This window comes from Thermobia domestica, chromosome 6 (genome assembly GCF_964235325.1).
Source record: "Thermobia domestica chromosome 6, izTheDome1.hap1.1, whole genome shotgun sequence".
Lineage (NCBI taxonomy): Eukaryota > Metazoa > Arthropoda > Insecta > Zygentoma > Lepismatidae > Thermobia > Thermobia domestica.
The window spans coordinates 117,906,486-117,933,520 of record NC_137459.1 but is presented as its reverse complement, the minus strand read 5'-3'; the positions used below and the strand labels follow the sequence as shown (position 1 = coordinate 117,933,520).

The 27,035-nt window shown below is 37.9% G+C and overlaps 1 protein-coding gene across 1 annotated transcript in view; it reads right to left on the bottom strand.

Annotated features, from left to right (window-relative positions):
• Positions 1–25,253, bottom strand: part of LOC145688168 (uncharacterized) — a gene marked incomplete in the record, with an annotated part of 1,122,992 nt that extends 1,097,739 nt beyond the window's left edge. Inside the window, 1 exon segment of the mRNA XM_081762009.1 lies at positions 25,118–25,253.
• Between the last annotated feature and the right edge of the window lie 1,782 nt (positions 25,254–27,035).

Genomic DNA, 27,035 nt, shown 5'->3' with positions numbered 1-27,035 from the left:
GAGATCTTAATGCTAAGCATGGCGAATGGCACTCAATTAATCCTAACAACGCTGGAGACGCCTTACACCAATATACCCTAACGTTCAATTTCATTATCAGTGCTCCACGAGACCCGACTCATCATCCAAAATTCGGTGGTCAATCCGATGTGCTTGACGTCGCTATTTGCAAAGATGTATCCTTTACTGTACATCACTATGTCATCTCGGATTTAGACTCTGATCATGATCCTGTCATTTTCCACGTTTCACATCGCAGCCTCGCACATACCACCCTTCTCATAAAAAAAAGAAAGAAAAAAGAAACTGATTGGGGTGTATTTAAACAGGAAATAAACAATATGATCGATCTACGAGACAGACCAGCCACCATTGAGGACATTGAACAAGCAGTTTCTCACATCACTTTAGCACTTCGTACTCCAGAGGCAGCGAGTACTACCATCAAAATCTCTTCAACTCAAACCGGCCAATGCGACAGTTTTCATCTACAAATGTATATTCATCTAAAACGATGGGCTAGGCGTCAATGGCAGCACACACTACATCCATCACATAAGACACTATGGAACAAACTGCGTGCAAAGCTCGAGATACTAACTATGCGACAAAACCAACAATGCTAAGAAGACACTTTTCGAAATGTGACAGTAAATGATAGCAAAATCTCGACGTACTCCAAATCATTCCAACGTACTACAAACGCTTCAAAAACTAGAATCATACAAGGACCTCAAGGACTGACTCAAGACCTTCAGTAGCAAGCGGATATTTTCGCCGACTCTTTGGAAGAACAGTTCCAGCACAATAGATCAACTCTCGATCCTTATTTCCAACAGCACATCCGAACTACATTATATATTATACGTAAACAAAACCCTACAGATGATATCACCTTATTAACACCTCGGGAAATAGAAAGACGTATTAAACGTCTGCCGGCAAAGACAGCATCTGGGCCTGATGGAATTAGAATTGAGATACTGAAACACCCCACAAGGAAATTACTAGTGTTCTTCACCTATTTATTTAATTCCATCCTTCAACTATGCTACCTCCCAAAGACCTGGAAGGAAGCACGTATCATCACCATCCCCAAACCTGAAAAAAATCCGTTGCTCCCGGAAAACTATAGGCCGATCACTCTTCTGCCACACTTAAGTAAATTATTTGCACGTGTGTTACTCTGGACGTTGAGACAGCATGTAGTCGATAATGATCTCATACCATCCCAACAGTTTGAGTTTCGTGCAAACATAGCACTACTACGGAACTCGTACGTGTAGTAGATCACTCAACTGAAGCTTTCAATAGAAAACAACACACCATTGGAATATATTTGGATGTCTCAAAAGCATTTGATAAATTCTCGTTAACAGGACTATTATATAAACTATACACCCAAGGTCTTCCGGGTCGTCTTCTGCATTTACTTCCTTCTTACCTCATTGGCAGAAAATTTCATGTGTCTGTTGACAGGGCCAAATCCTCCTCTAAGACTATCCAAGCAGGTGTTCCAAAGGGCGCTGTACTTTCACCGCTTTTATATACTCTGTATACAGCAGATCTTCCGACCCTACCACATTGCTTTCTCTCAACGTACGCCGATGCTGCCTTTTTCACGACCAGTAGCTCCCTTGCACAATGCTACATACTCGTATATATGCAACGTCAACTAACAAGTTTTCAGGAATGGGCAAGACTTTGGAGGATTAAAGTAAATGCAGACTAAAGTTGTGCTGTCATCCACAGTCGAAGACGCATTCGCGCCCCTCAACATCTTATCTATCAGAACGCACACATTTCTCATGCCACCCACGCCAAATACGTGGGAGTGACTTTAGACCGTGGGCTAACGTTCGCCGCACACATCAGCGACATAAAGCAAAGAGCTTTACTTAAAATCTCGGCGTTATATCCCATCTTTCGCTGCAGTTCAATTTCTCATGAGGTCCCGTTCATATACTTAAGATGGTAGTCATGTCCACTCTTTCATATGCATGCCCTGCTCGGCAACACGCTTCATACAGTCATCTTCAAACACTTGAAAATGGGCAAAGTAGAGCTGGTCGTATAATCACTGGTCACGACAGATATACACGAAAAAGACAGATTCTGGAAGATTTAGAGCTCCCTATTGTTAGAGAACTATTACGACATCTATACAGTAAGTTCTGGTGTACTTTATCCAGACACATTAATCCAGCAATAGCTATCATAGGCACCGAATGCGCTCTACGAAATGTCCATCGCACCCTACGCATTTAATATTTTCCCAGCGTTCTCACTGATGTCATCATCAGCTACTCTGCGACAGTTGCCGATGTAGCCTACCACAACTAACAAAACAATAGTACTACCTAACAAACCACCTGCACATGTTGTATATAACTTTCATACCATCTAACTCGTAGAGTCAGGGGCTTCGGCCCGATACTCTACTCAAAACTCCAAAATTACAGTGGCCATGACCGTGACCGCGGTTTTTAAATCATTACTTAACCAGCTGGCGCAGTACAGCTTTCGTAACAAGTCTAGACTGTCTTCTTTGCGCACGTGTGGATGCACGGCGATCGGAATTCAGTTTCGGGCGACAGGTTACGAGAGATCGAGGGTTTCACCCAAGTGGAAGCCTGCTGAAGTACACTATTATTGTGTATTTTTGTTCATCATTTCTTATTACTTCGTTTCGCTTCGCTTCCATCACTTCACTGTTAGCTGTGTAAAATTTCTCACCGCTTATGGTACCTGGCTATGAATACCGGACAGGCTTCAGGACCATCAGCTTCCCGGTCATCTACTATCTCTAAGAAGACAGAAAAGCGGAAGCCTCGTAGGGAAAAGTCTAAAACTGAAACAAGCCCAGATCGATATCGCTCACCTCTTAGCAGCCCAGTAGCGTCGTCAAGAACGCCACCATCCAAGAAACACCATACAGATGTCCACAGCATCTCTAGTTCAAACGATGACCGTCTCATCATTGACGAAGAGGAATTTCCTTCTCTACCTCCTCCAAAGCTGCAACCGGAAGTTTATAGCTATCTTCTTCAAAACTACGATCCTAAGTACCGGAATTCGAAACTGCTTCTCCAACAAATTCTGAAATACCGACCACGCTCTGAGATATCACAAATAATAAAAACAAGGAACGACTTCATCATCAGCAAACTTTGCTACAACCATCCGAGGTAAACATAGCTTTGAAATCTTCGGAAAAGCGGCAACACTTTATCCACTGACTAACAATAGGCAGAAACAGCGCCCACCCCGACTCCAACCACCTACGAGTGTCGGCTGATAAGTTCTCGGCCCGAACCCCTTCCTAATGTACTACCCTGATGGAATTGATGTCATGTGAAATGCTGATATTTTATATGTTTAAGTACCAAACTTCACGATTCTACCATGAACGGTTTTTATTTTACAGGTAATTGAATTAACCATGGCGGAGCCAGATGTCAAATTCACCAGAGAGATGTTGCGAGGTGTAATGAAGTTCTTCTCCCGCAACAGAAGTCTCCCAAGGAAATCCATGGTTGGATGCTAGACACATTGGGTGGACAATGCCCTTCATACTCCACTGTGAAGAAATGGTTGTGCGAACTTCAAGCATGGTGAATTTTCAACAGAAGTTGGTGACAAGTGTGGCAGGCCAGTGACAGTGTCAACTCCGGAAAAAGTGGGCCAGATTCATGACCTGATTTTGAGTAACATACGGATTTCACTTCAGGAGCAGTGTTCCTTTCAGACATTTTCATCCAGGGGGAATGTCAACTCCTCGGGGGGAGAGTTGTTTTTTTTCTGTATTTTTGCAAGAAAGCATCATATTTAACAATTCCATTCGCATACACATCTTACCTAATATTGAGACTAATTGGTGATAAATATTCAATGTGAAATTATAATTTAAAAAAAAACAATCGTTTGATTTCATCTAAAGCATTAAATAAAGACTGGCAAAAATATTTTACGCTAAACTTTAACTGCTATTTACAGTAGCTATTTTTGTTATTATTTCCTATATTCAGTAGTTACTGTTTGTTACTAATGTAGAAGTTTTTTAAAAAAGATTTAAATTAACTCAAATACTTTTTGTCCTAAAACAAACACACAGAAATATCTTAACAAAAAGTTATCATTCTTTCTCACACTTCTGATTCTAAATCTAGCATATTAGCCTTGGTTTCTTCACTGCATACACATCAATAGTTTAGTTTACGAAATCTTCAGTAGGATTTGTGCCGTGTCGTTGAAAATCAGCGCTTGGCGCGAGATTATACAACGGCATCCCCGTATATATGAGTGAGGTCGACAGACCAGCCGCGAAAGGTGAGAAAATTTTAAAAAGTAAACCATGCTTTTCCTTGATTTTGAGCACTTTTCATTACTTTTTTCCTTTCATTTTATATAATATGTGCACATGTGTTTTATTCGTCTGTTTTTCTTTTCTTCTTTTTCTTTTCTTTTTCCCTCCCGAATTTTGCACCTCTTACTTCGGCGCCCGGGGCCATCGCCCCGCTTGCTCTTCCCCCATGGCACGGCTCTGAGCAGGATCATCACCTTCAATAGCAATCTTTCACTTATATACTACTATCATATTGATAAATTCTATATAAGTCTCTAATCCAGGAGGGATAACTGTTCCCCCCTGATCCCTCTAAATGACGCCCTCTGAATCTCTCCCTTTAACTGAATTATTTTTAATTAAAGAAAGGTGTGTTTACTTTAACAATCGTAAAACACATTTACATCTGTTACTTCCGATGCGAGAAATGGGATTTAGGTGCCCTATTTCAAATAATGCAAGAACTGTACATTTTCAAGAACTGAAGTCTGTTGACATCAGAGATCATATGGAATGATCGAAAGATCTTCCCTATCTTTCCTTTCCTATCTCAACCTGTGCTAGTGCTACCTACTAATATACAATATAGGGCGAGAGTATAGTACCTACTAAAATACAAACCTTTCTTCAACAGATGACAATTTCATGTTCTGCCAAACTTGGTCATAGCATTAAGAAATACAAGTTTTATTGGCTATTTGGTATTCTATCTTAGATGTTACATGTTTAATATTTATATAGAATGGGTCTGCGTCATTTATATGTATATTGAGAGATAGGATTTCGTCTGCACGTGTACGGAAAGAAAGCAAATAATTATGTGAAGTAATTTCTACATTTTGTGACTGAATTTTTTTGAGTTTCTCCCGGGAAAATGAATTTTCTTCGGAGGGAGATTCCCCCCGGGCTACCCCCTGAATTCAACCCTATCAGGAGATAGCTGACAAAATGCACATATCCACAGAACGTGTTGGGTCAATAATCCATGATCAGTTGGACATACGCAAGCTTTCTGCGAAATCGATTCCGAAATGTTTGAACGCGGATCAGAAACGCAAATGTGTGAGATCATCGCAGGTGATTTTACGGCATTTTGCAAACTCCAAGGACGATTTTTTGAATCGGCTTGTTACCCAGGATGAAACGTGGTGCAATACTTTGATCCGGAAACCAAACAGCAGTCATGCGAGTGGCGCCACTCAGGATCTTCAAGGTCCAAAAAATTCAAAGCACAAAAGTTCGCAGGAAAGGTGCTTGCCTCACTATTTTGGGATAAAGATGGTGTTTCGCTCTCAGACTACCTTCGAAAGGGCCAAACCATAATTGCAGAGTATTACTGCAGTCTGCTGGCTAAAGTAAAGGACGCTATTAAAGAAAAGCGCCGGGAAAGTTGACACGAGGTGTCTTGTTCTTGCAGGACAATGCTCCCGTCCACAAGGCTGGCAGAACAATGGATTTTCTGAGGGACCTAGGGTTTCAGTGCATTGACAACCCACCTTATTCACCAGATCTTGCCCCTTCAGATTATTATCTGTTTCTAAAACTCAATACAGCGCTGAAAGGACATAAATTTCAAAGTGATGAAGAGGTGATAACAGCTGCGGAACAGATTTTTTTTTTTTTTTTTTTTTTTTGCAGAACTGGAGATTTTTTTTGAGGGGTTGGAGAAGTTGCAGAATCGAAGTGCCAAGTGTGTTGACCTTCAAGAGGACTATGTTGAATAGCCTCACACTTTCATGCCTGCAGCTCAAGTCCTTCTGGGTCGGGCCGAGAACATATCATCCTACCCTCGTACCATGTCGGTAGGGGTCTGCGGAGTCGATTCGTCGATAACAGATGCAGAGATTGAAGATGAACTACGAGGCGAAGCCTATTCCTTCAAAAATGTATCCGTATTCGGAATAATCAGGGGACTACCTACATGGTCCGGATCTTGACCACTTCACAAGAAACGATAAACGATCAACTAGATAATGGCGTTTTCATCTTTAAAAAGCGACATCGTGTAGAACCGTCACGATCACCAGCACCACTTCCTCTTAGATACGAAAGATGCAAGGAATACAACACGCACTCCACTGATCGCTGCACTAACCAATTCAAATGCGGTTATTGCTCTGGAACTCATCCAACTCGCACTTGCACTAATCTTCAACAAGCTCCTACTTATAACACTTGCCACGAAAGATCTCAGATCTCATCCAACTTACAGTTATAAATGTAAATCTCGGCCTACTCCAGAAGAGACTAAACCAGAACTAGTAGTACCATTACCTACTCACGACGCTCAGAATCAAACAGTGGATACACCACTGGAACCCAATCAATATGTCACCCTTCATCAATTAATAATATTCATCAATTTGACCCTTCAGAACGTCCATCCTTTTGCACGGCCACTCACGCTACAGCATGTTCAACATGCCGCTCGCAACCTTTTCCATCTTGACTTCCATGCTACCTATAATGGCCCCTACGTACATTTCCATGCAACTCCACTCACAACTGCTGTCTAAATCTACCTTCAATATGGCTTTTATCATGACTCTCATATTCTTATTCCTTAACATCCGCTCATTTTTCACTCATAAAACTTGTTTGAACAACTTCTACTAGAAGAGAAAGTCAATACTTTCCTTCTGAATGAAACGCACCTCACACCCAAGCTCACTTGTCGCCTTCCAGGATATCACATTCTTCGCCATGAAAGTACATTGCCAAACCGCCGTGCCAATGGCGGTATTGCCTCAGGTTTTTCACCTCATGTACCTTACCGTATTCATTCTGCATCGATCCAAAATCTACAAGAACCTATTCTAGAAAATTCTGGAAAAGATCATAGTCCAACGTCTTCATCTCCATCTTTCACGGTACGATCTTCTGCCGCTACACCAGGCAGGATTCCGCCCACAATTCAGTATTAATGATCAGCTCATGCGTCTTCTAAACTATATCCCTAATCAATACAATACGGCAAAACCATCCTGCCTGGTCCTTTCTGATCTGAAAAAGGCATTTGATAAAGTTTGGCATCAGGGACTTCTCTCTAAGTTACTCAAGTTTCGACTTCCCCTTGCATACATACGATTCATTTATAATTTCCTATCTGGACGCCTCGCTTACGTTTTCATCAATCAGCAATCATTCCATCCAATTTTTCTACATTCCGATGTGCCTCAGGGCTCTTCTCTCTCTCCTCTATTCTATTTGCTGTATGTCGCAGACATGCCTCCATTTCCTGCCAACGTCCATATCTTTCAATATGCTGACGACACGGCCTTCCTTGCCGTGGGCCGCACTGTTCGCCAATTGAACACAGCATTACAAGAGGCGATAAATACATTTGTCATCTGGTGTGATAAATGGAGACTTAAGATCAATGCCAGTAAAACTCAAACCACAGTATCCCTACCACCAAATAAACGCTCCAAAGTTCACCACAGTCCATCTCTATTGAATCTCACCGTTAACGACACTCGTCTTCAGCTTTCTAAAACAGTCAAATACCTGGGACTTACATTGAACAGGCACCTTACTTGGAAAGCGCACCTACAGTATGTCACATCAAAAGCTTACCGTCTACTTAACTTACTTAAACGTCTAACTGGTACAACTTGAGGTCTTCATTCCGAACTTCTTTTAAACACCTATAAAGTATTTCTTCGGCCAGTGCTGATCTATGGTCACCCTGCTTGGATTGCAGCTCCCCCTTCCTTTTATAACAAACTTAAAGTCCTTGAACGACACGCCCTTCGTATAGCCTACCGCATCAAACTTCCGAGTCCAACTCAAATTCTACACGATCGAATGCCTTTTCCTCACCTCTTATTCCATCTCGAAAAATTTCGCCTTAAATATTTTCAGACACGTCTCCATTTTCATCACCCGCTCCTCCGAGATACCATTAACGCTCCGTCTCCTTTAGCCTAACCGGCATATCCGTGGGACGTAAAACTTAAAGATTTTCATTTTACCATTAACGATCATACCAACTTTGATATTTTAGATCCCATCACACATTCTCATCTTTCCCTTCTTTTCACATTGTATCATTATTCTCTACCACCCGACCACCCTGATCTTCCACTCACTCGTACTTTTCTCATCGACCATCCTCCACCTCATATCATACCGTCAGTCCTTTGTTACTAACAGGGCTTCCCCCTGTCTCTCATCAATGCTTAGAGCAGCCCCTAAGCGAGAAGATTCACTTGCATCTGTCCTCTAACAATCACCCAAGTGTTGTGTTGTCAAGTACACCTCATCTCATAGTCATATCATTCCACTTTTCTCCTCCATCAAGAAATATTGTCCAATCCTACAGTGTACTGTAATCAATCTATCAAACAATGCCGACACTCCCCTACCTTATGATTGTTATCGCAAAGATAGCAATATTCACCTTCTATATACTAGTTATGAAATAAAGAGATAATAAAATAATGAAAAATCCCCTGGACCATCTCCCAGTCCTTTCCTATCAATTCCCAAACTTCTGTTTTCCCATGGAGGGCGTAACGCTCGGGCGGGTAGCTAGCATCGGTTAGCAAAAAAAAAAAACGTTTCTTTTGCTTTTGTAGCATTTTAATAGATAGATTCTTCAAGGATACGTTATAACAATTTAACATTTTATAGAGGGAGCTCGATAGATGCTTTAAAATAAAAACTAGTAAGAAGAAATAGCGGTCTGTTTCTGTCACTTATAAATCCAGCTTAAAATAAACAAGGTAGGCTGCCCTGTAAACGCAAACAGAACAGCAACTGTCTTTTCGCAGGTACAACTACACACTGCAAGTCTTTGGACTTCAACTTCTCACGTGGCTGTTTCTCCTACGCTTCTATAGATTGATGCAAGTTAAATGGATGCGGCAGAGGAATAAAGTTCAAGGTCTTGCGAGACGCTTTGCTTTCTGTTTTTCATATGGAAGCATTAAAGAAAGAAAAAAAAAAGCTCAGAATAAATTATAGGAAATTTATGTTCAGAATCTTTACATTACAAAATTTTAAGTTAGTAATTTAGGCTTAATGTCTTAATACAAGTAAAATTCTAAAGGGTAGATGCTGTCTACCCTGTCTACCCTCAAGCCTCGCCACTGTTTATTAATATATTTGAAACTACTACCGAGCAATGGATCCTAATGAGAAGATATTCATTCGATGTAAAATAGAAATAATAGCTTTTTTTTGGGGGGGGGGTAATTTAATATTTGTCGTGAGAGTTAACATGGGTGGTAAGGGTAGACAGAATATATTACTTTATTTGAATTGTTTCATTCCCAACGACTATGGCGTGGAAAATGTTTAAAATGATTATGAAATGTCGTACATATGTTGAGAACGTTTGCATTATCTGTTACGTTTGAATTATTTGGTTTCAAACAGCTTGCAGTAATGTGGAGAGTGTTTAACATGTTTGTGTTTCTGGCTAAACAGTCCTGAGCATTGTGAAAAAGACGCTAGGTATAATAGTATAATAAATGGTAGAAGGACCGAGTACGAATCTATATTAATACATAATTATTGTTTTCGTTACGAATGTTAGGAAGTACGATTGTGACTTTTATTGTATTTTAATACTATTGATTGCATCTAAATAAAATAACTAAATGAAATAATAATAAACATGAATAATGCCATTTTTAATGAGTGACATAAGCAATAAGTTACATTGTTGTGGATTAGTTTTATCATTGGCAATGAAAGCTTTACCTTTTGGCATATACGTACAAAATAACCGGTTCAGTAGCGAAATTAGTGATTATTACTTCTTATTTTACTATCTGGGAGTGTAAACGTCTACTAATATTGGAGATTGTACTCAAGATTATGATTGGCCATATTTTAATAATGAGGGGATAATGATATATAAATTCCCATTCAATTGAATCGTTTAGTTCAAAAACCTGTCATCTCTACCTAAGCTAATTTGAGAGGAGAGACAAACAAAACTAAATTAGTCAATATACATCTGACATATTGGGCTATTTTCATTTTCGGGCCGTAGAACTGGCATTTTTGTACGTTCCAAAAATGAAAATAATCCTATATGTCAGATACATAGATATTAATTTAGTTTTGTTTGTTACTCCTCCCAAATTATCCTTTTGCAACCGATTTTCGAACTCAACGATTCAGTTGTTATGAATGTTTGAAACATGGGTAGTTGTTATTTTATAATAGAAGGTGCTCATGTAAGAACTTAGAATCTGCATACAGTTTAGGGTATGTATTTTGAATGTAGAGGTTATGTTAGTAGATTTTATTGATCGCATATGGGTTATTGTCATATGTCTGTGTTCGAGTCTCACGAAACTTAGGAGGTTTATTTGTCCTTGTTGTAACCAATCTTCTGATAGCTTGGGAGGTCTTACTATTCATAAGGTAAAAAGAAACTCCCCAAAGGATGACAGAAAGTAAAACTCAATAAAGAAAAGCAAAGAAAGGAGATTAAAAATGGAAAGCTTATGCGGTTGAGAAGTTTATTGAGGTGGTCATGGGAAAAAAAGGAGGGTGGACAATCTTAATGAGATATTACATAGCCTTTTTTTCTAATAAAACTTTAGTAGAAGTTTGAAATAAAAAAAAAATATAGATTAGTTTACCGGAGAAAATTCCCAAAGGATGTTTTCTCTCAAAGAAGAGAATAAAAAAGTACATTGGATGAAGATTTAGTTGGTACTCAAGGAAGTGTTGAGGATGCCTCCCAGGACAATGGAAAGTTGGAGATAGAAGAGGTTGAGACTTTATCAGATGAATTTTCTGATTCAGTATGTCTGGAAGGAAAATGTTTGGAGGAATATAGGTTAAAGAAATGTTGTAGGAGTTATTAGGAATTAAAGTAGAGGAAACTAATACTTGTAGATCCTTACCTGAGTTGTTAAAAAAACATTTATTCACCAGATTATGGCTCAAGTGGAATTCAAAATATCTGATATGGCTAATGATATAAGACAAAAATGTTGTATAGACGTGGATAATGGAGCTACAAAATTACAAGAAAAGATTAAAAACCTGGAATGGGGAAAAGTTGAACTTAACATAAATCGAAATTAAAAACATTTGATAATGTAAAGAAAAAGGAGTAAAGAATTTAATTCAATTAATGAAAGGTTGAATAAAGAAATTCAAGTAAAGGAGAATGAGAGGAAATGTTGAAATTGCAAATTCAGAATATTAAGATTAGTTCATGTGGGATTGAATCTGAGTTGTTAGATTCGAAGGATAAATGACCAGAAAGATTAGGGAAATTATAAGTAAGGAAAAAGAGATAAACAAAAATTTGGGAGGTGAATTTGAGAGGTATTGTTTGAAATTATGAGAAACAAATTAACGATTTGAATGGTAAGTGACATGAAGAGAAAGATAATAATGCTAGTAAGGGTTTGTGTGAAAAAGTAAATGTTAGTGGTCTTACCTAGGTGAATATTCCTGTAAACGGGGAACAAATAGGACAAAAAGAAGGGGGAAACTATTTGATGAACATATGAAACTATTATAAAACTCAACAATTAGAGAAGGTATTTGACGACGTAGTACAGAGTCCAATAATGAGTGATAAAGAGTTTAAAATAGACATAAAGTGATGTTGAAAACTCAGAAGTATTCCGAATCGTTAAATATTAATGTAATGAATTATAAGACAAGGGAGTAGGACGATATAATTATGAGTATAATCTGTGGTGAGAGTAATGAAACTGAAATTGATCGATGATATGAGAATTTAGTATGTTTGCTTGGAGATAAACATAGGAAATTTATAGCGCTTTTGAAATGATGTTACATGGCCTTGAGCGAGCTGTCTGCATTCTCCAATCGCAGTTATGCAGTGTTGCCAATTTGTGGCAAGGAATAGTATATAAAAACTTCCTACACCACTGCAAATGTTCTCAATACCACACGTGCTACCTAGAAATAGTGTATCATTATACTAATTGCTGTATTAAGCAAGCAGGAAGATGATTTATGTTCACATACTGCAAATCTAATCTTTTTATATCAACTGGTTGTCATGATGCAAACTTTTAAATGTTTCCATATAGAACAATTGTGAAAATCTGTACAACATGTTGTCTCGTATAGCTGCTTGCAGATTTTGATTCAAGATTTTGTTCAATATTTCCCTTTATATGAAATCGAGCACGTAACCTAACACAACATAATAAACAAAATGATGTACTAAAAGTATTTGGGCTCTCATTCACTTGGAGATGCATATGTGACTGTGATGTTTTATGCAAATATTTTCATATGTATAATCTAAGTAATGTAAATAAAGAAAGTAGAATATTCTACTTTTTTCTTAAAACGATTTTAAAACAAACGTTTCGTTATCCGGTATAGACACTGTGCTTTTTCTTCGAGTCTTTCGTTTGAATATTTCACCATCCACTCCCTCCCTCCCTGTCTCTATCTCGTTCTTTCTTTCTTTCTACTCAACATATAAACTCATGACTGTTGAACAAATGCGCAGGCATCTAAATGGTAATTTACGCGCAGGCATAAATTATTACAACCAAAATAAACTTGACTGCTTCCAGACGAGAAAAGTTGATACAATTAGGCGGAAATAAGGTTTCTTACCGTTATCCCTATTGTTTCTTAGTAAATAAAATTCGCATCGTCTTTCCGTGAGCTACAGAAAATATACTTCAAAAATAAATGTCAGGTTTTAAGTGGTTCCAAGAATTAATTTTAGAGTTTATATATTTTTCTTAAGGTAAGAAAGAAATTTGCTTGAGATGAAGAAAAGCAATAACTTAATTTTCAAAACTATAAAAGCAGAGGCTTTAGAATTCACTTCGTTTGTGTGACTCATCTGTTTTCAAGCAAATAAATACTCATGGGGAATCTAACTACGTAACAGAAAGACTGGGATGATTCTTTGCACAACATTTAAAAAAAAAATACAAGATAATATTTCATGATATACTGATTAGCAAAATTTGTAACCTGTTATAATGTTTTTTTTTTTTTTTTTGTAATAATAATAAAATACAAGTTATCATAGACGGTGGTGATAGCAAGGTAAAATAGACGACGAGCTTTTACCAGTTCCAATGGAATAAATTAAAGACAATTAATTCGATTCATATTTACATTTTTAGCACGACAGTGAATATTTTAAATTTTATTGGAATGATATTTTTGACGTTATAAATAATGCTATCGATTCATTTGTTATAACGCTATGTGGAGAAAAGCGTGATGAGAAAGGGAAGTCCGTAATCTGGCAACATTACGTTAAGTATCGCGTACCATCGGTTACTGCTTCGCGGATGATGTTGCTTCTGGTCTGGAAATAGTTGTAGTGTAATTAATAATGTTATAGGAAAGGACAGATAAACACAAAGGAAAACTATGTAAACTTTTATGATGAGTGTATAAACAATCTATAAACGACTCTCTCCCAGCGTTTCGTTGCATGTCTCCGAAGTTTTAATCCCCTCTAGCTTCCACATTCTTTCACATTCCCTTTGTATTTAAAAAGAATGGCACAATGTAGCTTCTTCTCCAATTTTGGCATATTTTTAAAGGGGGTTGCCACGTTAGAAGAACTTGTAGCTGTCATAAAAAAAAAAACTTGAAACCCTACCATATTTCATCATGTACACATAGTCTTAAAAGGGTCATAAAACATTTTTTCCACCTTGCAAGGAGTCGAACAGTGTGCAACTGTCTGGGACGTCTTGCTTGCTACCTGCTATTGCTCTCCCGCTGACATAAAGGAAAAAACCAGTTTCGCCGCTTCCGAAACAACGGATTCTTTTCGACAAGGAGGGGCAGTGCGCTAAAATACATGATTTTAATGAGGAGGTTCACTGTTTGTTCACTAGAGTGTAGTGCTGCATAGGTAGGAAATACCTTTCTTGCTTTCAAGAAGTTGTAATATGTACACAGTAAATAGAAAGATCGGGTTGCAAGTATTTTTTTTTATGACAGCTACAAGATTCATTTAAAGTGGCAATGTGCCCTTAGCAATATCCTATTAAAAAGTCAGATAAACCACTTCACTCCTTTTACCTAAACTTTTCCATGCTTCGATAGAAATATTGTCCAGTCCTGGGGTTTTATCACTTGTCATCTTTTCCATGACGTTTTCTACATGTACCATAGTCACAGGTCAAACTAGTGCCGGATTCATGGATAGATTCGTGCAAGTTTCCCTCGGGTTTTCTTCATTGAAAAAAGTTTCCGGAAATATTCCTTCCACTGCTTCTTTATCTTCTCCCTTGTCAGAATCACGCTATTGTCATTCTTGATGTAGCACACAAGCGAATTATCTTTATTTTGCCTCTCCCTTACTTTCGAAGACTTGTATATCAATCATCTCTTCTCCTTATTTTGTCTCCAGGTTGCTGTACGGCTCATCGTAAGTCTGACCTTTTGTTATACTAATTGCCTTCTTTGTGTTCTTCTTCGTTCCGTTGTAATCCTTCAGGTCTTGTTGATTGGCAGAATTGTGCCATATTGTATTGTTCTTCTTTCTTATTTACAGCTGATTAAACTTCTTTCTTCCACCACCACGCTTCCTAATCAATGAGGCCTCTTCCTTTTGTTTCTCCCACAACTTTTCCTGTTCTTTTCATGATTGTTGCTGATACTCTGCTCCTTCCGACGTACATATCTTTTTTTTCCCGTCATTTGCAAAACTTATGAATTTCATTTCGAATCTTTTAGCACTTGTCCCATCTATTTTCCACTACTTCGTTAGAACAAGAGCAATTTGTTGTTTTCCCCTTACTACAAGGGTCGTTCAAGGATGACCGGGATTTTCGTATGTATAATCGACGAATAGCCGGATCATGATGAAACTTCCAGGTGACGTAATGTTTTCCTTCTCGAGTAACTAGCATCCGGCATCCGGTATTTCGCGCATGCGCAGCAGTTGCAGCGAACATGGCGTCAAGCAGTGTGTCTGTGGCTGTGGAGCAGCGGTGTGTAATCAAATTTCTTGTAAAGGAGAAACTTAAACCAGCTGAGATTTTCAGAAGATTGCAAGCACAGGATGGTGAACAAACGATGTGACGGATAAGAGTGTACGAATGGTGTGAACAGTTTCGCGAAGGACGGGAGCTGGTGACAATTGAGGCGCATGAACACATTCGCCCAACTGCAGTCACACCAGTGAATATCGCACGTGTTGGGCAAATGATTAATGCTTAGTATTACTCCACATTGTTGAGTGGTACTGTACGAAAATCCATTAGCAAGAAAAGACCTGGGATGTTGTATGGAAATGTCATTCTTCTCCATGACAATGCCCACTCTCACACGGCCAATGTGACAACAACTCTGGCCGAAATGAACTGGGAAGTTCTGCCCATCCCCGCACTCTAGTCCAGAATTAGCCCCCAGTGATTATCATTTGTTTGCAGCCCTTAAAGACCATCTGGGAGGGAAGAAATTTACGACAGATGAAGCACTGCGGAACGATGTCCTCCAGTGGTTATGATAACAACCAAGTTCTTTCTACACCAAAGGAATCAGGGAGCTGCCACAACGATGGCAACGGTGCCTCGACACGCACGGAGAATACTTTGAAAAGCTGACATATTTTGGTGCTTCTTGCGTTATCTGTTTCCTCTGAAGAAATAAAAGTCCCGGTTAACCTTGAGCGACCCTTGTACTTTCTTGATGCAGATATTGGATACTACCAGGCGGTTTTGCTCCGTTGGACTGTAACCTGGAGTCATTTTCATCACGTAGGTTTTGTCTTCTCCACAAGATGAAGTCGATCCGGAACATAAGCTGTGAAGATCTACAGGTGGTGCCAGCTAATATGTTGTGGCATGCGTAGAAGTATCTTGGCGTTAACGAGAGCCACTTTCAGCAACTCTTGTAATATGCAGGTAAACAGCGTTTCCTGTTCTTTTGGCAGTTATTACAACGCCGAGCTACCTTCATATGGGCCACCCTATACATCTGTAGAGTGATTACAAATGTTATGAATGTTATAATAAATATGCGATAAATTAAATAACATATAAACACAAATTAACTGTGGTTCCATTAAGAACAAAACTGATAAAAAATAATAGAGCACTACAATGGTATGCAGGAGTTTTGCTGGAAATAAATGCAAATTGATGAGGATTATTATTATTGCTGTTATGTATTTTTTCATCATTATCTAAGCAAGCGGTATAGCAGTATATGAGTCATACATTGTACATGAGTATTTTATTTTTCCTCTTTATTTTTCTATTTATTCTGGGATTTGCTGGAAGTTTCTTACAATTCTCCGTGCGTCCAGTATTACACTCTTCTATATTTTATTTGACTTGCCTCAATTGCAATTGTTTCAATTGCATTTTTCGACGTCTTGTGGACCATGCCGGTATCCGATATTACTGCTGGTATTATTTTCACATTTTTGATCTTCCATTGTTCTTTTATGTTTTGTGGTAGTTGTTTGCATTTTTCTAATTTTTTTCTCAATCTTTTTTTTCTGTAGGTTTGGAGTGGTTTTCATTGTGATATCTATTACATGTATGGTACCTCTCCTTTTTTTCCTTATCATTGTGATCTCCGGCCTGTTATGATGTACTTCTTTATCAGTTAGTATTGTTCTGTCCCAGAAAAATTTGCGTTTGTCTGTTTCTAGCATCGCTTCCAGTTGCTACATTATTATTATTATTATTATTATTATTATTATTATTATTATTATTATTATTATTATTATTATTATTAATGAATTGAGAATTCAATGCTGTACCTGAAACTGCGAACGGGATCAGACCTACGAGCGGCAAAAATGGTAAAAGTATGAAATATGTGGTATTCACTAAGGGGGGTGCCAGTTGAAGAAGATTGGAAATAATTGTTATAAATCATTAGATAAAGACGTTTTTATTTGGTAGAACATATCTCTTGAATGGGAATAGATGTGCTTTGTATAGAGTTTTAGTCAAGACTGAGAAAAAGAACTTTAGGTAGACCAAGAGAACGGTGGAAGCATAATGCACTGTGGAGTCTGGCGGTTTCCAATATTGATCCTGATTACGTTGGTTGAGCACAGGATAGGATAAAATGGCCGTTTGTTATTTATTTATTTATTTATGGAACTTCGGATTCCTTAAACGATGTAGTCAATTGGTAATGACTGTGAATTGGTTGGTTTATTCGTTATTTAAGGTCCCTTTATATCGCCGATACCATAGTAAACGTGGAGTGTCGTGATGGTTCAGTGGTACAGTGCTCACTTCTGGTTCATGGGATTCCTGGTTCGATCCCAGCTAGCCCCTTGAAGGCTTTTTTGGGGGAAATACGAAGTGTTTAAGTTTTCTCGACGTTTCCCCCTTTCCTCCTACTTTCTTTAATCAGTCATTAAGAACCACTTTATTATCGCAGTTTCCCTTAGTCTCGGTGCATAATCAGAAACGTTAAACTAAAAAAAAAGAAAGAAAGGAAATAAAAAATGAAACGTGGATCTACTCTTAATGTGACAACCCTCAGTTACACTCTGAGTAATAACTTGGTCTCCCACTCCAATGTTGCCTATGCTAATTATATAGATTTTTTTTTTTAGTTAATGGGACTAAAAATGTCGTGCTTCCGTTCAATCTGCCTCAGGTGGATTCCAAAACAATGTGTTGTATGTGGAACTTACAATCATTGAATTCTGCGTTGATCTTGAATGGAATAGATAAGTATATATTTTTGTTTATTTTTTTTTTATTTAACTGGAAACTTGACTTTAAAGAATAAATCAATCAAATGTATGGAATGTAAGAAAACGTACTGCATGAAATAAATGTGAATGGTACAGTGACCCATGCTTTCTTTATCTAGCATCCATACTGTATAAAACCGAAATTGCAACTCCTGGAACTTCCTACTTTTCTTGAAAACTAAAATTGTGAAATCAGTTTACTTAACCAATCTGTAAGTTTAACTTCCCTTTTAAGCAACGATACGACATTATACGAGAGTTGTCATAAATCATGGGAACCATCTTTTTTTCTTTCGAATAGGGCATAACACAAAGATACACATTGAAAAGTTTATAGCAAGGGCCATCAATGGCCTTACCAGAGGAAGGCTGGCTGAATTATGCTCTCTTGGGAAACAAGTAAAACACAGGCGACCGGGCAACATTGGCTCCCAATCGTATAAGTAACGGTTACATAAAATTACTTACCTTACACAGACTTTACAATCGTACAGAATACAGCTCTCCCAAGAATATTTAGCATGTTGGAAGTAGTCTCCATCGACAGTCCGTTGTCAGTAATGAGGAAGACGTTGAATAGCATCTGCTTTATTTGAAGCACTAACATGAGCTATCTCGCGTCGAAATGCTCTCGCAATATCCGGTTTGTAAACAAAAGGTTTTCCACTCAATGACTGGTTCACTTTGGGGATCAGATCGATTTCGTGCAATTTCGTACGGTGTAGTTTCACACGGTGCTCATTATCGAAAAATTTCGCATTGTCTTTCTTATCGGATAAATCATTCTGCAGGTATGGTGCATTTTCACACGGTCAACATGTCAATCATGTGATTAATCCTGAGCTGCTTTCACTATAGGGGGTGGGAGAACAGAACAAATGTCAACTGAGTAAGAACAGAAACTGAGCAAACATGAGTTAAAATGAGTAGAATAATTCAGTTAATACTAGCTTCAAGTATTTTTCCTAATTGTACATCATACATGCAGATGTAGGAACCATACATATTGGTCATACCAGATGCGTATGCATTGATACCAAATAAAATAGGACGAACATACAAGGAACTGTTTACATTTTTTAAAATGTTGTCTGGCCAGAACGAATCCCGAGTGTTGAAACTGGATTTTGAGCTTGCTGAAATCAATGCATTGCGTACGGTGTTTCCTTATTCATAGATTTCTGGTTGCTATTACCATTTTAACCAGAGCATCTGGTGGAAGCTTTTTAGGTTTCGACGAAGGATATCTTACCTTAGCATGTATTACCTTAGCATTAACATATTTCTAATCATGCAGGATCGATGAAGTTTGGCTCATCGTCATGCAGGACTGTCCGTTTACCAGAAAAATCGGAGAGTTAAACTATTATTTCATTGAACTATGGATCGACATTCCAAACATTCATAAAATATAGAACTGCAATGATCAAAGACACAGAACAAACAACCGAGTGGAGGGTTTGCGCCATGAATTAAACCCCAACACATATAAGAGTACACCACGTATTCTGAAGCTTGCGAGTGTACTAAAAACAGACACGGCATCTAGTTTTCATGCTTTTGCGAGACAGAACTTAAAAATTGCAATCCAGAGAAGCGTAAAAAACAAACTTACATCCATCTTGATCACAGACAGCAATTAGTCCTGGAGAAACTAGAAAATGGCGTGGACTTTTAAACAAATGATTGAGAAACTTGAGCTTCAGGATGGGCATTCCAGTCGAGTTTCGAGTCGAGTCAAAGGTAATTTTCTCGAGCGGAGTTCTCGCTCAGATCGTTTTAACTCGTTTTGAAATCATGACCTGATTAGACTGGAAAGTGAAACCGTGAGATTTGAATCAGTAATGTCGACTACTTTCAGTGTTGCTCACGGGAGGGGACATTGATCACATCTCGTCTCATCGCGATAACGAGACGACAATAGATTTTTATAATGAGACAGCCTCAAATGTCGTGAGCACCAACATCAGTATATACTATAATTCTTACCATCAAAGCAGAGATCTTCACGGTCGAATTGTTGAGCCCAAGCAGAAATCCAACCCAGGAAGTGATGTCAAGCGGATCTACTCGGTTCAACTGAGCGAACAACTCGAGTCAACTCGGTTTGGATGAACCATCGGCTCTCCTCAATTGAGCAGGTTGGATTGAAACTAGTCCATCGGCTTGGTTTGGTTTGGCTCGGCTCAACTGAGTCTATGGCTTGAGACTACTCGGTTGGGGTGAGCCATCAAATGGGTTCCTTTCGGCTCAGGTTTGAAATCGGCTTGATTTGGGTAAACTGAGCCGAGGGCTCGAGTCAGCTCGGTTTGATGAGTTGTAAGTTCGGCTAACTTCTCGGTTCGTCTCGATAGTGAATGAGTGTGACCCGGGCCGCTCGATCCGTTGATAACTCTAAACCCAGCAGTTTGAACATGTTTGCCCGGCGCCCTATAACTTTTAACAATTTTTGCTCGAGCCCGAATACTTACTCCTCCAAATTCAAACCGAGAACTTCGTGAATGATGTCCTTGCCTCATAGACTTCTCGACTACAGAGGTCAGCTGTTAACTAGATTTTGGTATTCAGATATAAACCGCCTGTTTTTCCTGTTTATACGCCGTGTTGTTCTAATAATAATAATAACAATAAGAAGAAGAAGAAGAAGAAGAAAGTAATAATAATAATAATAATAATAACAAAGCTGTAGTAATTATCACTGATAATAATTATATTGTCTATGTAGGATACTTGAAGAGAGTACTTGAAACTACACACAAGATTTGGCTCGATTTGGCTCAACTCGACTCGAAACTTGACCTGAATTCGGGTCGAATTGGAGAAAATTTTTTGAGCCGATTTCTCGAGTAGAGTTCAAATATATCTGTTTCAAGTCGAATCGAGTTAAAAAAAAACTCGCTCGAACTTGCTCTTGCCCATTTCCAAAAGCTGGAAAATTGAACTATTAATTGTATATACAAAATGGATTGACGATGTACAGAAGTATGAAAGTTCCACCTCGCTTTCAAACACCAACAAAGGGTGTGTTGTTCGCTCGGAAAATAACAAGACAAAAGGTTCTTCTTCAAACCGTCTTGGAATATGGAGCTAATGTTTTGTGTTTCACAAATCACAACGTGTTTCTGTGCTCGGGGTGGGAACATTTTTTTTTTTTGACTTTTGAACTTCCTGACTGAATTCTCTGATATGCTGCTTATGTTATGCGCCATTCGAAAGAAAAAGAAACTTGCCATGACTTATGACTTAACCCTCGTATTTTAAACTTACAGGCTACGATGGAATTCGAATTACATACGTTTACATTCTCCGGGAATATAATTGGGTTTCTCTTACCAAAGGGGTGAATATTAACCATATAACTACTAGCGAGCTTAGGATCATCGATTGCTTACGCACTGAAAACTGCCTTGTCACATCATTAGCGAACTTACGTTGTAGTGCACGAAAAGAATTTAGTCAAACTAAATGGATCGAGTTATTAATGCGGATAAGATCACAATATTTGCCTAAGAGATGAGAAACTTCCGAAAAACACATTAAGCGGTAATCGGCTTAAGCAAAATTCGATTTCTCTGCTCTTCGCCAATTCCATTAGCTAGTACACCACGCCAGCAAAACAAAACTTGTAAAGATAGAATGTTACAGTGTAACCAACAACTTGACTAAAATGTTCATTGCACAGAGTGTCCCAAAGTAGTTTCTACACTCTCTGAACGTTAATAACATAAACTACTAAATATGAACTTTTTCTTTTTTCTCGGGAACTGCAACATCTATTCTGAGTATGTATGAACAAATGTAGACATTCTCTTACTTTTTAAGTCCGTTGCAGCTTGCCAACACGAAAGGAATTAGTGTATGTAAAGTGAACAACTTCTCTCTCAAATAAAGTAAGCATATTTTAAAAATCTTATTGGAAATGTGAGAATAGGTTACATGGAAACTGAAAAATGATGGCCGATATAGTTTGATATTCCGTCATTGTCACGTGCAACAATTAGTAGATTACGTGACAAGTTTCAGGCGAAAAGAACTGTGTGTTATGTGAAGAAAGGACAATGCAGATGGCAGAGGCAACGGACAAAATAAATGTTCAGATGGAATTAGAGACTTTTAAAAGCTTCTATACTTGAATCACATGTGAGCAAAAAGAAAAAAAAGTGTATATCGCAGATTCTTGCAATCAAATTGGAGATCGTAATGCATATACATTTCCAGGTATCTTCACATTATGAGCGGGGACAATCCAGATAAATGTCTATTTCTTTTTAATGGGTTGTAAATTTGTGTAAGGGTAATAAGCATTTCAGTGATATTATTCTATGTTCTGATAAAAACTACTTTAAAAATAAGTGACATTTTCACTCATCTTAATTGTGTATCTTGCACCAACAAATAGCTTCATTACAAGAACGAGAATTTAGTCTTCCTCTGTTACACACACACACACACACACACACACACACACACAATAGTGTTCTCATTCTTCTTTTGGAAAACACTGACACGTGAAGATTGTCTTACGAAGTTCTAAAAAGCAATTTCTCTAATTATCCACCGACTCCATCCAGATGAACATGGTTTCGTACAGATAGACAGGGCACTACAGGTTACTATCGAACATTCTTGAGTGAAACATTCCTTGGGAGAGAATAAGTCGACGAGGAAGTGTCGAATATCCACACTGATCTCTCGAATTTACACCATTAAAATTCTATCTGTAGAGAAATATTGTATTAAAAAAAAGTGTGCACGTCACGAAGCCACGGCACTACATTAAATGAGATATATCCTCCTTTCCTGAAGGAAGTATATCTGTGCTTTGTCAGTCCATATACGTTGTTGTCAATGGTGGTCACAATGAACATGACTTTAAGGATATGACACAAAAATGTCATACTTGCTCTTCATTAGTGTTCCTGTTCTTCAATCTAAGACGTCTAAAAACTATTTGGAGACACACTGTATGTCATTTATCAAAGTATTTCCTATCCATATACCGAATTTATTTGTTTTTCTTAGATTCTTTTGTGTTATTTCATTCACTTGTGCATTTGTTTACTAATAATTTCCAAACGTGGCATAGGGGCACGGTGGCTTAATAGTAGATCATTTACCTCTGGTACGTAGGGTCTATGGTTCGATTCCTAGCCAAGTAAGTTTGTGATGACAACATCGTGTCCATGGGTTTTCTCGGGGTACTCCGATTTCCTCCTCATTCTCATTTCATCAATTATTTCACCATCATCCACTTGTCTTAATCATTCGTCTCCGTTATCCAAAAGGGCATAATCGTGGGACGTTAAACTGAAACTGTTCGTACTGACAGACATTATCTGAACTAGGATAATTATACGTTCTTTCCATCCACAAATGACATAAATTAATTTAAAGAAAGACATTAGCAAAGCGAACAAAAGAATAGGCAATAACTGTAGAACAAATATATGAATATTCTATTTTATTGAACACTGTGTTCACACACTAATTAGAAACCATAACTATTGATTAAACTGACTCTCTAAAATGTTTTTGACTAAACAAGAAAAGCCGAGAATAAAGCGCTCTAAATTGGCCACACGGTGGACTTCTCCCATTAATTAGCACTACTTTTGCAGAGATTATCTGTCAGAATTTAGAACAGAAAACCCATAAATGTAAAATATACTATTGTAGATATAGCTACGTTAGGTTTTTGCTACCTTGACGTGAATACGAGATCAAAGAGAAAAAGAAATTAAAAACAAGGGTATAAATGTTAACATATTAATGCTTATGTGTAAGCTTAGTAGGTGATACGTGGGGAAACGGCTCTCAGAACTTTTTTAAAACTATTATTGTGTCTTATATTGCACGTATTTTCCTTACCTCTTTGTTCGTTGAACTTTAGCGTTCCTCTTCAGCTGAGAGGTTATATGAAACGTTGATTTACAGTTTGAGGTGGAATCCAATTCAGCGTTGTGTATTTATTTCTCTTCCTCAGGAAATTGAACCCGGGACCACGTATATCGAAAGCGCGTGCAGGCTGGCCACTAATCTAGCGAGGTGGGTCTTAATTTGTTTATTAATTATCGTTGTTTTCTAGATATCGAAATCGTGTCTGCATATTGTATAAGAACATTTGTACACATCTTCATCATTTTAAGTTTTACGTCCCACGATTGTCCGACTAAGCTAAAAGAGACGGCGATGATGAGAAATGGATGAAATAGTGGGTGGAAACGTGAAATCCCGAGAAAACCCACGCACGCGGTGTTTGTCAACCACAAAGTTTGCTTGGCGAGAGCTGGGATCGGTCCAGAGGTAAATGCTCTACCATTGAGCCACTGCGGCCTTTCATTATCATTAAAAATAAGTTTGCATTTCTTTGTTCAAACAAAATATTAAAAATAAATAAAATATGATGTTGTATTTGCTGTTATTATAATATTAGTGAGTTGTAGTTTGTTAACTTTTAAAAACATACATAATTAAGTGTCATTCTTTTATTTTGCTCTATTTGTGTATTTTCACAAAAGCGCACGAGTCGAATAGCACACAAATAACTGCAACTAAACAAATGTTTTGTTTATAAACTAAAGCACTAGCGTAGAGGGGAAAATTTGCTAAAGCTGACAATTATAAAACACAGGAGTAAATTATCAAGTAGCATTTAAAAAAAAATCAACTCTTCCAAAAACACTAAAAAAAGAAAAAAAAGTAGTTATAACATCTGCTATCAATATAGCAATCAGAATTGATAACAATATAGTAAACTGAATTGACAACATTCTTGCTGAGTTTAACACAGATATTTGAACAAATAATAATAATAAATTTAAGTCAGGAAAAAATTCTTAAGATAGGATATGAATTTTATCTGATCCCACCGGGCATACTGATGGATGATTATACGTAGAAATCAGATTAAAGTATAAATATGTTTTGAAATATAATGATAAGCTATATTAATCATATCTTTTATTAATAACACGTGATTTTGAATGAATGCGAATAGAAAGAGATGATGTACTCAACAAATTGAAAACAAATATGTAATTTGCTAATGAATACGAGTTTAATAAATATATACAATTCAGGTAACATCAATTTTCACTTACCTCTACTGTGCAAGATTCACTCATCAAGGATGCTTCTACTGTCACTGCAAAAAATAAGAAACAGGAGATCACGCTCGTGGGGTACACAAACAGCATCTTTCTTCCTTGACTCTCTGCCACAGAAACCCGCCTCTCGCCTGGCTTATCGCGATGGCAACTGCATCGACAGGGTTGGTTCCGTTCATATAAGAATCAAGGAAACATCCCACACAGTGCTGCCATCTCTCTGTGCCTAGCAACTAATCAACAAGTTTTCGAAAGCAATCAACATTATATTTCTACTGTTTTTATTCACTTTTTATTTTGCTGATATGTACAAAACATATTTCTGACTGCGGTGATTGTTTAATCTTTACAAAATCAACAATATGTGAACTGGATCGTGTAAATTGCAGATATGTACTTTTATTATTTTAACCAGTGTATGAATTAGTGAGAATAAAAGAAGAGGAATGAAATGTTATTTAAACAAAGTGCACGAAGAAATATATTTCATCCATTTTTAACCAATATTGTTCCCTCCCCTTCTTCTCCCCTCGCTCCCTTATCGTACTCAATACTAATTAAGGAGCCGCGGTGGCTCAGTGATAGAGCGTTTACCTCTGCCACCAGCTCTCGCCAAGTGAGCTTTGTGGTGGACTAACACCGCGCTCGTGAGTTTTTTTTCGTGGTTCACTCATTTTTGTCATTCCACCATTATCATGCACCTCAAAATAGTATTCCTTAGCCTAGATAAGTAGTTCTTAACCTTTTTGACTAACGACTCATTTTAGGGAACACCAGCGGTATCGCGGCACATGTGTTTGTTCTGATTAATAATAATATAAGTTATAAGATTGTGGGACTACTAGTTTATATAAAGGATTGAGCACTGTAGTACTGAGAATCGTGTTGTCGCTGGGGGCATTGTCTGCTATAATCTGCTTCAGCATTGATATTAGCTAATTACACTAGCCAACAGCAAAAAATGTAACTGGAATGAAATAGATGTTTGTTAACTATATCGACCACGCTGATACCGAAAACGACAATAAAAAACTCGAATTAGCACACGTTTCCAAGTTAAAGCGGGGGTTCATTTAATTATAGGTATTATATTTTATTAGCATTCATTATCAATTCCTTCCCATTAGGCTTCGAAATTTCGATGATGGTAGACAGACTGACTAAGTTTCCTACAGGCAACAATAGCTATGTGTATTTTGTATCTACTTTTAGCCCGGGCTCATAGCAACTAGGGGAGGGAAAGGGGAAGAAGAACGAAGGAGCGGAGCATGTTTTCTTTAAATGTAGTTTCAGTTTGTTACAAATTGTGTTCCGTTCGTGTTCTGGAAAAATGTATTACTGAAATGTAGTTAGTGTGTGTGGTCACTAATTGCTGTGATTTATTATGCCTCGCAAAGGAGACTAAAAGCGCCATATATTAGGAACGCGTACAGACCGTACTTTGACTCTGAAATCAAGGACCACGACAAGCTCTGGACTCCTCAGGTATGTTGCAATTTTGTGTCTCGAGTCTTCATTCGTGGTTGAAACGTAAACGATTTTCCATTGGTTTTGTATTCCCATGATCTGGCGAAAAGCACTAAACCATGTGAATGATTGTTACTTTTGTATGACAACTCCATTAACATGGTATTTCCAAGAAGAGAAATATGTCTTCATACATGCTAACATACTGTCGGTCATGCGACCAGTGCCTCACGCAGATGGACTGCCTGTTCCTGTCCCACCTGCATTTGTTTAAATGTCAACAAACTTTCTAGGAGATAAGAGGACAGGAAACTTTAAGGATCTGGTGGCAAATCTGCACTGCTGTGGTAGACTGGGATGCAATATGTCCTCGAAGTTACACTTCTTAGGTTCCCAAAAGGACTTCTTTCCTAACGACTATGGTGCTGTAAGCGACGAGAACGAG